We start from the raw sequence: 16514 nt of genomic DNA, 5'->3' as shown, positions 1-16514 counted from the left end.
TACCCATGTTGCTGATTATCACATCCAGTATGCTTACCCCTCTTGTGGGAGTGGTACGTTGTTCCTGGGCATTTTGGTTTATGGATTCTATGAACTTTTGTCCTACAGTGTTGGAGCTAGTATAATGCTCCCAGTCTATGTCTGGGTATTTTCAGTCACCCAATATAATGTGGTTTGAAGGACTTGATATATTCATGTATTCCAGCATAGGCCAGGTGCAGTTCCTGGTGTTGGGACGGTAGTCTGTAGCAGGCTATAAACTGGGGGGCAGTTTTAGTCACTGTTACTTGACCATGGCTAGTCCATGCTGCTTCTTGTTGTGGTACCAACATGGGGGTGTGGTTATCCTTGACAATTATTGCTACTCACCCTCCTTTTGTAGCTTGTTCCATGTTTTGAGGCTGTACAGCACAGTATGAGGTGTAACCTGGTAGTGTTAGGGTGCTGTTGTGAGCCTTGACCCAGTTTTCTGTTACAGCACAGATATCAACATTCTCCATACTGGGTGAGTTTAGACTGCATGCATCTTGCTGTTTAGACTTCTGGCATTGGGTAGCATTACATCTAGGTTCTTATCCCTTCTGATACCTATGGAGGTAGGTTTGTGTTTTGAGCCTTACCTATTCAGGGCACGCTGTGGGTAACAACAGCCTTTGCCAGTATCCATACGGCCTGCACTGATAGGTGCACGTCAGTCCTAGCAGGTGGGGCATCATGTCATGCTCAGCATGTCATCCCAGGCTGGCACACATTGGATCCCCTTTGACTAACTGTGATACGTCAGCCAATTATTGCACTTGATCATCTCATTGTCATATTGTGGCATGATGCTTGGTGAGGGTAGGATGTTAGTCACGGTCCTCAGGTGTGCATATAGTACATGGTGTTGCATTACTTAACACATGACATTCATGCCTCAGGTGGTGCTGCAGGGCTGCCTCTGTCGGATGCACATATTACACTCCCTGTACATGTTTGTGAGCAGGTCATGTCATTTTAGGCATCCCTGTTATTATTTGAGTGAGTCAGAGGGGGTATCATTCCCAGGGTTCCTACTGAGCCAGTGTATGTGCTATGCTTTGCCTCTTTGCCAAGGCCAGGGCATACTGGGCATGCCTCCTTTGGCCTACTGGGGCAGGCTCAGGTTGTTCCTCCTCCGAGTCACGCTCTGCCTGTGATGGCCTTGGCAATGGTGGGGGGCTGTTTGGCCCAGCCCTATGCTGGTCCTGCTGCAGCTGTTTTCGCAAGATCATATTATGTAGCATAGCACATACCATGACTATTTGGGTACATGTAGTTGGTGTGTACTGCAAGGCTCCACCAGATGTGTCCAGACACCGGAACTGTGACTTGAGCAGCCCAAACACACACTCTATTACATTACGTGATTGTGCGTGTGCCTCATTATGGCGTTCCTGTTCAGGTGTGTGTGCGTTTCTGATGGGTGTCATCAGCTACGGCTCCAGTGCATAACCTGCATCCCCCACCAGGTGTCCGTGTGGGATGTCCCCATTGGCAAATGTCTGGTACAGCTGTGTCAAATGCCAGATGTGGGAATCATGGTAGCTCCCAGGGCAGCCAGCACACACATTCATTATTATGCCCTGGGCATCACACACGACCTGGCAGTTGATGGAGGGGAAGCCGTTGCGGTTAATGTAGGCCCTACCCTGCTCACCGGCTGGTGCTTTGATGCGTATGTGCGTGCAGTCTATTGCACCCACTACCTCAGGGTATTCCGCTATTTGCTGGAAGAGACGCATATTGCTGGCCAATACCTCATGGGCATTGGGGAAATATACATAATCACCGACATGTGCTGACATGGCATCCAGGAACTGGTGCAGTACCCTGGAGGGTGATGCCTGTGATATCCCCATCATATCACCAGTTGGTCTCTGGAAGGTACCTATTGCTAGTATTCTTAGGCCAACACATACCTTGGTTTCCACTGGGATGGGTTCCCCTCTGTTGGTTCTGTGTGTGAGGCGTGGCCTGCACAGCTCCACTATTTGCTGCAGGGGTTCTCTGTCCACTCTATAGCGCTCTACTATCTCCAGCTCATGTAACCCGTGGTAGGTGATCCTGGGCCTGTACACTCTTCTCTGTCTCCTCACTGTGTGTTGTCTGGCACCATCTGCATTGTCACCACCCTCAGCAAGTCGCCTATGTCTCATTATGACAGCTATGGCAGCCCCTAACATTTCTGCTCTGAGTTCAGCTTTTTCAGTTTTCACTTCTAATAGCTTACTCCTGTCTTGCAGTGTCTCTTGAGAGAAACATCCTGCACTGCTGTTTGCAGAGTTTTAAGTGCTGGGCTGGGCTACTATTCTGCCTCTGTAATTGCCTGCTTCTAATTGTTTTCACCTGCTAGCTCCAGCAGTATTCCCTTGTAGCTTCCTACTAATTCTGTTGCTTCCTTTTTCCTTTCTGTTTCCTCAGGGGGGAGCAGCGTGTATACCAGCAGAAACACGCTCACGGTGGCTTACACGTGCGCACACATGCTTACACGGTTCAGAATCTGCTTATTTGGGTTAAACTGTGCGCACACCCGCGCAAACAGTGTTAGACATCTAGCAACACACTCCCACATGCTCAGTCTGCCTTACACGCGCGCACACTGTCCTACTCGCGCTTCATGGCGCACACACGTGCGCATGCACGCCCAGCAAGAAACTTTGGTGTAGGCAACAGTGTACACCTTCCATTTCTTGACTTTCCCATGCTTATGTTGTGGCACTCCTCTTTCCATGATATGTGTCTGACATCTGTCATGTAACTCTGAACTCCAGTGAACTGCATTTCTTTCTGCCATTCCCCCCTGTGATGTCACCTATCTCCTACTGTGTTCCTCTCCTTTCTGTAACTCTTACACTACTCAGAATGTGCTCATTTGCTATGTGACAGTGGAATTCAGTATCCTAACACTCATTTGCATCAGATTGCCTACTAATGCTTAGTTACATGTCTTAGACTCAGCTTCCCCCCTTAGCAACCACTACACGGTGGCCATGTTGTTTTTGGTCTGCTGATCCCTGCATTGTAAATCCATGTATTGCATAAAACCCACATTTGTGGGTTTATAACCTTCATTTTTATGTTTTATACAGCATCAGGTTACCTTGCCAATGGCCACATATTTGGCCATTGGCATGCTGCCTGACACATATGCACCCTTTATTTGGAGCTGACATGGCTCCATTGTGGTTTTTGCAGAAACGTACTCAGTTGTCAACTGAGTACATTTCTGCAGCTAAAACGGCTCTTACACGGGCTGCTTTGGGCTTCCTGGATCGCTAATCAACCTCATTTGCATGCTATTCGGCTGCAAGTGAGGTGATTAGCTTATCCACGCCCACTCCATGTAAGAGACGTTTTAGCTGGTCTCTTACACGGACTTTGGGCTGTTCCTGGATCGCGAAGGCTGCATGGAGTCTTACACTACTCTTAGACTCCGTGCAAGCCTTCGTGAATCCTGCCGAATGTCTTTTAGTCTTGATAAATGTGCAAAAGCAACCTATAAAGCAGGAAAGCTGCAGCACCAAGAAAACATCACTTTGGGACAAGAATGTAATATAAAAGAACTTGAGCAAGAGGGAGTGTATAAATATTTGGGAACTGATGAAGGATCAACAGTAAACATAAACAAATGTGAATAAAATGTAGTAAGAAATATTTTAGAAGACTTAAATTAATCCTGAAAACAATGTTGACATCTAGGAACAAAATTCAAACTATAAACCAATTTGCTCTTCCTGTTCTAATTTACAGTTTTGGAGTGATTGACTGGACCCAAAAGGTGTTGGATAGATTAGACAAAAAAACAAGAGGGATGCTTTATGCTCATCAAATGATTTATAAAAATCATTGCATAGCAAGATTATATATTCCCCATTCTGAAGGAGGTATGAGCCTCCTTGAAATTGATTACATGTATAGATCTGCAAACATGGGACTGCGTACATAGCTGCTGACCTGACAAAACCCAATCATAGTAAAAGTTTTGAAACATGAGGAGAATAAATCTAAGATGACTTCCCTTCTTAGTCTAGCAGAAGCATATCTGCATCAAGCGGGAATGGAAATCAAACCAGAAGTAGATAAAAATCAGGCAGTAACTGAATGTGCCAAAAAATAAAAGACAGAATATAAGGTGAAGGATCAGATGAGAAGGCAAGAAATGTGGAAAATGTATAAATATAGTTGCAAATATAGAAAACTCCTGGAAGAACCTCATGTTGATTAGGACTGAATGCAGGAATGGTTAAGGAGAGGCAAATTCAAACCAAAAGATGAATAGTTAATATTGCTGTCCCAAGATAGTGGGCTACATACACAATGGTTTAAAAAGTCCATTGAACTTGTGGGAGAAACAGACAAATGTAGGTTTTGTAAAACAAACTTGGAAACAGTTGCACACCTTGTTGGTGGTTGTGATATACTAATGGGAAAATGTATACTGAAAGGCATAATAATGTGTCAAGACTGTTGCACTGGGGATTGTGCAAACATTATAATACTGAAGTAGATGAAAAACACTGTAAACATGAGCCACAAAGCATCATAGTAAATGATGGTCTACATCACATGGGATCACCCATTACCAACAGTTCAAAAGATAGATGTGAGATAACTAGATGATGTGGTCCATGAAAAGAAGACAAAAGTAGCAGTGATCATTGAAATCCCTACACCCAGTGCTTACAGTGTTTATGTACAGAGAGGCACAAAGCCATAAATCATCAGGATTTGCAGGCAGAAATGAGAGCAATGTGGAAGAAAGATACCCAGACAGTTCCGATAGTAGTAGGAGCAACGGGGTCTTATAAAAAAGAATCTACAATCGTATTTAGATATGTTACCAATACATGCAACTCCATACGAATCGCAGGAGGAGTCATTACTAGGCACATTGTGGGTGCTGCAAAGTGCACATCTGGCTGACATCAAAGATTGAAACAATAATAATTTTACAAACTTAAATCATACTTTGACTTAGGAATGGGGTCCATTCCTATCATGGTATTAGAAACCCAAAAGATTTGGAAAAATTAAAAAAAAAGAGAACATTTACTGACAACTCCATTACCGCAAAGCCCTTGACAGAAAATAGCTGCTGAGTTGTGCGAGTTTGAAGGAAAGAGCACTACTTTATAGTACGGGCTTATTAGTCTTCAGAAATAAAGAGAGTACATGTACAAACCATGACTAGCCAACAAATTATTACCAGATTTAAGAAAATGTTTACCTGATATGGCATAGTTGCCAAACTAATGACAGACAGATTGTTTAGCCTGTTTCAAAAAAAAAATACTCTCTTGTTCGTTTCCCACCTTTCCTAGCCAGTCCATATCTCAGGCTTTGCTTGTCTCAGGACTTTATTTTCTGTGTTCAGAGCTATCCAGACCTTGCTGTGGTAGAAGCAAGTCCTACTGCTTACCAGTGGGAGTGGTGAGCATTGTACTGCCTATCTAATGCTAGAGGAGGGGTTTCCAGCTCTGAAATTGTAATTCTATTAGCCTTTTTGGGCTGACTTCTATCCCTTTCAACTTTCTGGCTTAAACACGCATGTGTTTGCACATTTTTCACATCGTGCAGCACTGTGAGGCTACAGTTAAACTATTCCAGGTGCCAGAAAGTCTGCTCTTCAAATTTTCCCTTAGAACTAGCTGGTTTCTCAATAGTAGTGCTAAAATCTGAACCCCTGTGACTAGTACTTGCTCTAGAACCTGCTGGAAAGCACTAGGAAGCCTGAACCTGATACAAGCACTCAATGCTCCTTGTCAATAAGGAGAAATTAATCGTAGGCACTAAACAGCCTATAATTGCAAAGTACCTTGCAAAGGTAAGTGAAAACAGCTCTTAAACTTTACAAAAAAAGCACCTAAACAGGCATGTCCAAGGGTCAGCTTCCGGTGATTTCTCCTGTCCACCTGGTGAATCTGGGCATACTGGGGTAATGAGGCAACTGCCTCATGTACACAGACAATCCTCTCCTCCTACCACCCAACACTACAACCTGCGAGAGATGCACTTACATAGCCAAACTGGAAGCAAAGCTCTCTCCGGCCAAGATTGTGCTAGACAGCCAAGAGGAGATGGTTAACACCTGCACTACACCTCTAGCAACTCATAGCCCTTCAAAACCCACACCATCAACACCCACACATAGCAACACTAAACCCACATATGCGGAGGCCCTTAACATTAACCTGCCCAAGCAACAAGGACCTCTGAAGCTGAAACGCAAACAAACACCAGTCACAACCAAAGTGACACATAGCTCACAACATCAGTGTGCCACACAACAACAGCCCATAAGGCAAGAAAATGTACCCAACACTTTAGTCATAGGTGACTCTATAGTCAGGCACACTGATGTCCCACTCACCAGGCTGAACAAGGAGAAAATTACAGTCAGCTCCCTGTCAGGTGCCAGGATCCACCACATAATGCATGAACTCAGGTCACTCCACAACAAGTACAAATACGACTCTGTCATTGTCCATGCTGGAGTGAATGACTTGAGACGTACATCCCTGGACTACATGAAAAGAGACATGGAAGAGCTCTTGGATCATGTGGCCCAGGCAGGTATGACCCTAGCCCTGAGTAGCATCCTGTGTTTGCCCAGAATGATACCACAGTATAAGGACAAAATGATAGACTTCAACAATTGGCTAAGCTTCTGGTGTCATTCAAAGGGGATCCAGTATTTGTCTGCCTGGGAAGACATGATCAACAAACCATGATGCTTTGCCGGAGATGGTCTGCACCTGTCACCCCTGGGATTCAGGTTACTGGTTAAAGCTCTTGCCACCCCTATAGTGCCTTTTTTAGGCAAGGTTCAAGGGATAAAACCACCACCATAACAGATACAAGCATGCAAAATCTGAAGGTAATGCTACTCAATGCTAAAAGTCTTAATCACAAAATACACTCTCTCGAGGCACTCCTAAAAATGGAGAACATCGATATCTGTGCAGTAATTGAGACCTGGTTCAAGGCTCCAGAGAGCACCCCTGCAATACCAGGCTACAACTCTTACCACACTTTTCGGCCACAAAACCAAGACCAAAACACTAAAGGTGGAGGAGTGTCCATATTCACCAAGGATATTCACACCTCCAGGCTAGTGGCCCAACACAATGCATTTGAAATTTTCCAGGTGCAACTAACACTAGGTAAGACTGCAATCCAAATTGTAGCTTGCTACAGATCCCCCACCATGCCCCAAGATTCTCACTACACCTTTCTAAACATACTGGAAAATATTAAGATACAACCAAACACCCTAATACTGAGTGATTTCAACTACCCTGCCATTAACTGGGAAAACTACTTGGGTACCAACTCCTTTTCCCAACGGTTCTTGGAATTCATAAATTCCAACACCCTGGATCAACTAATCGATTGTCCAACCAGGAGCTCCAATATCCTAGACCTGGTCATTACCAACATGGGAGATAGATGCTCCACACCAGTGGTCACCCCCTCATTGGTCAGGTCTGACCATAAGCAAATCACCCTTGACATCCACATCCCACCTCCACCCCCCAGTAAGGAAACCTCCTTAAAAAACTTCTCCAAAGCCAACTTCATGCTACTGAAGTCAGAAGTGACAAACTTCATGACACCCATGAAGATGGGATCTAAAAGTTCAACTGCAGAATCCTACACTAAGGCACTGTACAAGCACATCCACTTGTGCATGAATCATGCCATCCCAAATAGAATCAAGATGCTCTTCTCCAAAAAAAGGAAGCCAATCTGGTGGTCCCCTGCTATAAACAAACTATACAACAGAAGGAAAAGACTGTTGCAGAAAAGAGGAAAATCCCAGGATGCAAAAACTCCCTCACCAGCCTCAGTAAGAAGCTGAGATCCCTCATAAAATCCTCAAAAGCTAGTTGCAAAAATAAAATTGCCAAAGATTCCAAAGACAACCACAAGGCATTCTATAGTTATGTCAAGAATCTAAATGGCAATGCTCAGATCTGCTCTGAGCTACAACAGAATGACATTAAATATACTGATCCCAAGGATATTGCCAATATCCTGGCAGATCGATTTAGTGCCAACTTTACCCCCTCTCACCCCCTAAAAGGCACATCTCAATACCAAAAGATTGCCAAATTCTGGTAATCACGGCCACACTGGTAGAAACTGACTCTCCAAAGCTAAGAATACAGCATCCAGGGGACCAGATGACATCCCAGGCTGTGTACTACATGAACTACAAAATTAACTGGCACCTCACTTAAGTGTCATGTTTAATCATAGCCTCACCTCAGGCTTTGTGCCCACTGAGTGGTGCACAGCTGCAGTTATCCCACTCCACAAGGGGGGATAGGTTCATAGATTCATACTAGGCTATCTGCCCTAGGGCATTTATAAGCCTAGCCCAGAGTTTTGTGGCTTTCGCCACCCCTTTAGTTTGAAGGATACTATGCCCATTATTTTGCTGTGCCTCTGTCAAGCAGTGACACTGAGGTAATCCCTGGGGTATACCTGCGATCTCCCATCCATTGGTCAAGATTTCTCTTGAACAAAGCCAGCGAGGTGCTCTGCCTCACATGTACCAGGATTTTGTTCCACAGCATAGGGAGTCTCTGGGTGATAAATCTGTCCCTCCAGCACGTCCTATTAATAACCGTGTTAAGGTTTAAGTCTCTTGCCCTTGTAGTTCTGATGGATTTAGATTTTTTGAGGTGAAGCATGTTCATTAATTCCGGGTTGGACATGGCCTTGTATGTCAGGCACAGGTCACCTCTGAGCAGACGGTAAGCAACTGAATAGAGCTGGAGTTCCTTCAGTCGGGCAGCATAAGACATATTTTTGAGACCCTTTATCCTTTTGGTGAGGAACTTTTGGGGCCTTTCCAATTGCTGCAGGTGTTGGGTCAGATACATTCCGAATGGGGCATTGTACTCAATCATTGGTCTGATGAGTGATGAGTACAGGGGAACAATGACCTCCCTTGATCTAGATGTGAATCCCTTCATGATCAGGTGGGCAATGTAGAAGGTCTTCCTAACTACTTTGGCAACGTGAGTGTCAAACGAAAGGTTACTGTCAACCTGGGTCCCCAGATCCCTGATAACCTCTTCTGTGCTTAGTGGATTGCCACCTATATGGTAGCTAGGGGTAACCTTGTTTTTCCCAAAGGGTATGACTATGCATTTTTTGGCGTTTAACTTTAGGCCATGGCTCTGGCACCAGTTTTCCGTTTCTATGAGACCCTTCTGAAGGATATCTGTGTCAGATGGGTTTTCAACTATGGTGCCCAGTTTGCAGTCATCTGCAAACTTTGTCAGCCATAATCCTCCTGTGTTTGCTTGTACTTCAGAAAAGTAGATGCCGAACAAGAGTGGGCCCAGGACTGAGCCCTGTGGGACACCACTTGTGACAGGCTTGGAGTCTGACATGGCGCCAGCAACTCTGACCCTGTGGGTTCTGTCACTTAGCCAGTTTGCAACCCATCTTGTGACGTATGGGTTTACATTTAAGCTGATGAGTTTTTCAATGATGCCCGAGTGGGGTATTGTGTCGAAAGCCTTTGCCAGGTCAAGGTAGGCTGTGTGAACTGCCTTGCCCTCATCAATGGCCTTGGTGACTGTTTCGAAAAAGTCAACCAAGTTTAAAAGGCATGATCCGCCTTGGATCCCGGGAACTACCGTCCCATCAGTCTGACAAGCCTGATCTGCAAATGCATGGAACATATTATCATGCAACTTATAAACAAAGACATTGGCAACCTTCAAACACTGGACCCCACACAGTTTGGGTTTGTGAAGAGCCGATCTTGTCTTCTGAATCTGATTGACTTCTTTGAATCAGTCTCCAGAGCTGTGAACGAGGGTAAGGCAGTCCACACAGCCTATCTGGACCTCGCCAAGGCCTTTGACACCATCCCCCACTCTGGAATCATAGATAAACTTACTAAGCTGGGCATAAATCCCTACGTCACTTGATGGGTTGCCAACTGGCTTTCTGACAGAACCCAGACTGTAAAAGTAGCCAACTCCAAATCCAGCTCCAGACAAGTGACAAGTGGAGTACCTCAGGGTTCAAGTCCTGGGACCACTCTTGTTTGGCATCTACTTCTCTGAAGTACAGGCCAACACTAAGGGACTCTGGCTAACAAAGTTCGCAGATGACTGCAAACTGGGAGCCATTACTGAATCCCCAAATGATGTGGATATTCTACAAAAAGGCCTTACAGAAACAGATGCCTGGTACAAGAGCCATGGGCTCAAGCTTAATGCCAAGAAATGTATAGTTATCCCCTTTGGAAAAAAAACATGTACCCATGAATTACCACATAGGTGGCAGGAAACTAAACATTGAAAGTGTGATGAGAGACTTAGGGACACAGGTGGACAGTGGTCTCACTTTCGATAACCACATCACCACAACAGTCAGGAAATCCTTCTATGTGGCACACCTCATCACTAAGGGCTTTTCATCCAGAAAAAAGGAGGTCATTGTCCCACTGTACTCATCCCTCATTAGACCCATTATAGAGTATAATGCCCCATTTGGTATGTACCTCACAAGACATATGCAACAGCTGGAAAGGCCACAGAAATACTTCACTAAAAGAATCACAGGCCTAAAGCAGATGCCATATGCTGACCATCTAAAACAACTCCAGCTATACTCTGTGGCATATCGTCTACTCAGAGGCAATCTCTGCTTAACATACAAGGTCATGTCAAACCCTGAGCTGTTGGACATGCTCCACTTAAAGAAATCCCAATCCCTCAGAGCCATACACTCCAGGGATCTAAGCCTTGTCATCACAATGAATAAAACATGCTGGAGGGATAGGTTCCTGACCCAGAGACTCCCCATACTCTGGAATAAACTGCCCATACATGTCAAGCAGAGTGCCTCATTGGCCCTCTTCAAAAGGAACCTTGATGATTGGATGGGAGATAGGAATTTCACCCCGGGGATCATGTTAGTCGCCCTGCTAGACAGGGGTCCAGAGAAATAAATATTGTGGGAAGAAATATCCAGGGAATTGTTATGGCTAGGCTTGCATAGGCCCTAGGGCCAATAGCCTAGTACCAACCTATGAACCTATGAACCTAAGACAATGATGCACATTTTATATCTACTAACTTCCAGCAATTTGTTGAGGACTGTGGTTTCATACATACTATGTCAAGTCATTATCTACTTCCAGTGTAGCTGCTGACAGTCCAAACTGATGAAATGATTATTTGTCCGTTTGGTTTTCACAGGTCTCTTATGTACTACCTTCCTAGTCTGCACAATATGACTGGAATAAGCCCTGCAATACTACTGCTTAAAAGACAAATTAGAATAAGTATTCCTATGTGAAACCCAAACTTGAGCCAAAAACTATTCTGCCTGAATCCTTCATGAAAAATGATGACTCTTACAATATTCCACTAAAACTGTACCTGAACTTCAACTAGACTAACAAGTGCACATTAAAATTGAGAGTGAAAGAAAATCAGTAATAGCTAGTTCTGCAAAAAAAAAAAAAAAAAAAAGTTGAACCAAGGTCCTACATGATGCATACTAAAGGTGACACCCTTGGGAGATGCCACTTGAAACATATCCATGCTATTCCGGAAGAGATTCAATGTACAAACCATGAGGGTCATGCCTAGATGTTTGATCCAAGTATGATGAGATCCTCAGCCAATCAAATTGCTCCATTTTTTTTTCAAAAGCTCTACTGTAGCCTGTCATCTTACATAAGGTAGAAATCATGAATCTAAATTGTGCTCCAGACTGTCTCAAACTAAAATTTCATGACACTAAATAATCCTCTTTCTAATACTACTCAGACTGTTCTGCTGACAAACACTGAATAAAACTTGAAATGTTTTAACCGTTTGTCTATCTCTTTTTCCTCCATAGGTTCTAGTCCAGTGTAAGCAATTCAAAGTAGAGAAGAAGTCTGACTAGTTGAATACTTCTGTGACTATAATCATATCCAGGAGGTAGACATGTGACTGATTTATCTTTCTTGGTTATAAATTCAGTTGTGTGTTACTGCTGAAAATTGCTTAACTACCTTAAATGGTGCTACTTCAAAACAACTGCTTGTCAAAAATTGTGAATATGTTTTAAAGTATATTCGTACAGAATCTGCACTGGAGTCAAGGATGTTAAACATGCATCAAGCGTTAATCTTCTGGGCATCAGGCTTTTCTCTTTTTGGGAGTGGTGAGATATGATAATAAAAGGTGTGTAGAGTTGTAATATGTATGTTTGTATATATCAGTGGATATGTAATATAACTCTTTGTCTTTAGGAAATTCATATACCTACAAGGTTTTGAGTGTGGTGTGCAGGGAAGAGGAAATGAAGCTGTTTACTGCCTCCCTGCAATACCGCCATTTTGTATGTTATTAATGTTGAGGTTTTACTTTGAATGCTGGTGTCCAGTGCCATTGTTAGTAATTCAGAAAGAAATAATTTCATAACATTTAGTGTGGACTGTTAGTCTTAGGACATTTTTAACATATGAATCAATGTTGCAACAGACATTTATTGTTATATGTCTTCCAACGTATCACTAGTGCTGGATTCTACCCTAGTACACACTCTGGCCTTGGTCCCCCTGTATGGGTGTAGAGGTCCAACAGATGGGTGTGGAACTAGTTTCTTGGTCCAAGTACCTACTGGTTAATTTCAGTATGAGCCCCCAATAATCTTCTCCTACATTCTCAGGTGATCCACTATCATCATTTAAACTGAGTATGTATGAATGCGTTCAGGGTGCTAGTAGATTTACTTGCTGTTTTTGTGCTATGGACAATCGTGACAATGTGGCTCGATCTTATTCTTGCACTTGGACTCTTTCTTTACTTCTTGATCATTTTGCTTCTGAAAATGTTTGCCTATTGTTTATAAGCATAGTCTTAAATGATTTAAGCATTATTTAGGTGATATAAAAAAGAAAGTGCCCTGTCTTGGGTTACAATGGCAGGTGATTGAGACAGATAATCTTATAATGACTGTCTATTATAACATCTACCAATCTGAGATAGCCCTTAAGAAGGCAAAGTTAGCTATCTATTTATCTATCTATCTATATATATAGGGTCTATACCGTATAGACGAATGATTAAATTCTCAACTTACCTTTCATCGATCCATATATGTCGAAGCTGCACATTGTCGAATGGCCAAATCATCGATTACTTTCTAAGGGAAAGAAACCAGTTTGCTGTTCTTTTTAATCCGCCCTTTTCCTGACTGTAGTGCGATCTCAAGAGTTTTTTCTTGGTGACCCTGTAATGCCAAATTTTGTTTCTCTAGGAATTAAATTTTCAATAACTTCCTGATTTTTTTTTTTTTTTTATCAATAGTTGCCGCACAGTTAATCCTAATTTCCAGCTCATTCCACTGTGTGAATTTCTGAATGTGGGCCACACTGGCTATATGATCAAATATTTTAGGATTCAGTTTCCACCACATACTGAATCCATCCACAGAATCAAAATTGGAATAACTTCTCTCCGAAAACAAACAAAAGCATTAAAGAGCTTCTTTGGAAGGAGAGTAAATCAACCACAATTGCAACATTTTTTCACCATTTGGTAGGGTTTGAAAAAAAAACAGTTGCATGTAAGTTTTCTGTTTCGTCCTTTGATTGACACATCTTGATGAGCAACTTCACCGAAATGTGAATCTAGGTGTTGATTCATACACGCACCTTGACTTACCAGTAACTTCCATTTGTCATCATTAATCTTGCTTGGCAAAAGACCAACATCTTTTAAGTTAACAGATGGAATTTTTGGTTTGTCACACACTTCATCTCTTGAAGTTGATGGACTACTTAAACTTAAAGTTGGTTTTAATTCAGAAACTGCTTCAGGTGGTTCAGATGCAGCAGTAATAGCGGTTTCTTCACGACTGAGGTATTTCAATAGTGCACCTTCATTCTTTTTTAATACTTCTTTCCTTGCCTTTCTCTTTTTTCTAAAAGCAGCACCACTCTCTTTTCTTCTCTTCATCCTGGGAATGTGATTAGATTGACACCTGAGAGAAAGAAATATTACTACGTAATAGTAAATAAGAATGACAGTCATTAAGAATAACAACAACAGGGAAGAATAAATGACCATACGCATTTTTGGAATGCAACAAGTCCAGATCTTTTAACAACTTAACACAATTGTTTCACATTGCAGTTAAATCTTTTTTAGTAAAATAATAATATTAATGTCGCATATATTGTACTAACTGCTGTTTAAATGGCTTTCATGTGCTACATACTACCCAATTAACAAAAACGGTATTAGAAACCCAAAACATTTGGAGAAGTTAACTCATTCCCTTCGGTACAGCTCTTTTGAGTGTGTGCATTTAACCCCCAGTGGGTGTGGCTGAAGCCTTTAAAAAATGAAGTTATCACTTTACAGTTCTAGAAAATACTCCTTGAGACAGGTCAGATATCAATATAGTTGTGTTTGCCATCACATATGTTTCAAGACAAAATATCCTGGTACCTTGTAAGTAACATGGTTTTGGAATTATTAATGCAAATATGAACAATCAATATTTGATGCCCAGAGGAGCAGTAGGCGTTAACTGTAGAAGACACCTGGAGGAGCACTTCGCTGTAATGAGTTGGGACAGCCCATGCAGTATCAGTATGCAAGGCATTCCAGGTTTCTGTACATAAGTAAAAACAAGCTCTTTACGGTCTCACATGCCCCTATAGATCCATTTTCCCTGGTTGCTGTAGGATACCACTGTCAACAGCCTACCTGTTCATGCAGATAATAAGCTGATCAAAAATACAGAAAATCAAATACAAACTATTTTAATAGTGTCTGTAGACAGATGGCTACAAATGCTGTACTGTACATATACATACATTGAATGAACCAGACATCTTTGCTGACAGAGACATGCATAGGGTCCTCTAGGCAAAGTACTGTCATGACTGCATAAACCACACAGTCGCAGCATTGTACTGTACAAATGTTGACACATAAGTGCCATGGAATCTTTCCACCTGAACCATAGTTCTCAACCAATCAAGGACAAATCTCAAAAGAACCATGGAGTAGGACTAAACTAATCCAAAAATAATCAGGGACAGTCATACTCTTAAAGTATTTGTAGTACTATAATTCACTTGAGACTTTGAACTGACAAAATAAGAGAATGTGAATTAATATGTAAGCTAAATTCATGTGAAAACACTCGGAATACATATAGCCATACTTCTCAACCTCTTAAGAGGAAGAAATCTGGACAAAGACATAAAATTGGCACAAAGGACTAAAAATAGGGACACATGACAGTGATTAAATCTGGGCCATTTTTGCTGTGTTTTTAGCAAAAACAAATACATGAATAAACAGACATATAAAACGAGTAAATAAGTAATTCTGATTACAACACAGTTTATATTACATGCACACACACACACACACACACACACACACACACACACACACACACACACACACACACACACACACACACACACAGACACACACACACACACACACACACACACACACACATATGCTATGCACACTTTTGTCTTTTTTTAAGTATGTTGCTGCTGCTCTTTTCGAATAACTTTTGTACTAAAGCCAAGAACAAGGTCTGATTGTTAAATCTCTTCTCCATGAAAAAGCTCAAAAGCCACATGCTTCATTTTAGTTAAAACTGTAATGAAAATGTTCATTTTTACTGAACAGCCTGTTTTTTCCCTTGCAATATTATGTTTTAAAAGACCACATTGTATTATAAAGTCACAGTAGTAGCCAAACTTTTCAAATTAAACATATGATATTTTGAAATCACTAAATCAAATTCATCTATTCATGTGACATACAATCAAATGTTTCATTATATATTTAAAAAGTCATCGAAGATTTTTGGCCCAGTACAGCCTGCCATAAAAGTGGCAGCAATAATCTTTCTGAATAACTGTGCTTTTTACATAAAAAATGAAGACCTAATTTTCAGAAGGCTGCATGTAAGCTCTGAGCAGTCAAGCCTTCTGATGAAGTGTGTTAAGCTATACAAAGCATCTGTTTAGATAACAATAAATCAGTTAAAAATCTCTTGTAGCACTACATGTCCTTTAATGTATATTCTTCCCGGACCCAGGTTCCCACTGTTTTTCTAACACTGCGAACCATCATAGGGGTCGCCTGATGGCCTGCTGCTGTTGCATGTCTGCATGTGCCATTGTGTGCAAATCAGCCAAATGGAAAGCCACCACAGCACCAGCTGACTTCCACCTTTCTGAGTCAGCCACCAGGCCAAAAAAAAATATCTTCTCGTTAATTAAAAAGGTTGAACGCCCCTCTCAACCCCACTAGTTTATGCCACTGATTGAAACCCACATTAAAAGAAAACGCATCTGGCCAGTAGTGGATAAAGTTTACCTTTGGGAAGTTTTCAAATCATAGGCCTCTTGTATACATTATATTTAGGACCATGCAAACATACATGTGTTCTTTGATTCACCTTCCTGATTGTATTAAATTATA

The sequence above is a fragment of the Protopterus annectens genome, chromosome 13.part0, assembly GCF_019279795.1.
Source record: "Protopterus annectens isolate FY-2018-M chromosome 13.part0, PAN1.0, whole genome shotgun sequence".
In the NCBI taxonomy this organism is placed as follows: Eukaryota; Metazoa; Chordata; order Ceratodontiformes; family Protopteridae; genus Protopterus; species Protopterus annectens.
This window is presented reverse-complemented; position numbering follows the sequence as displayed.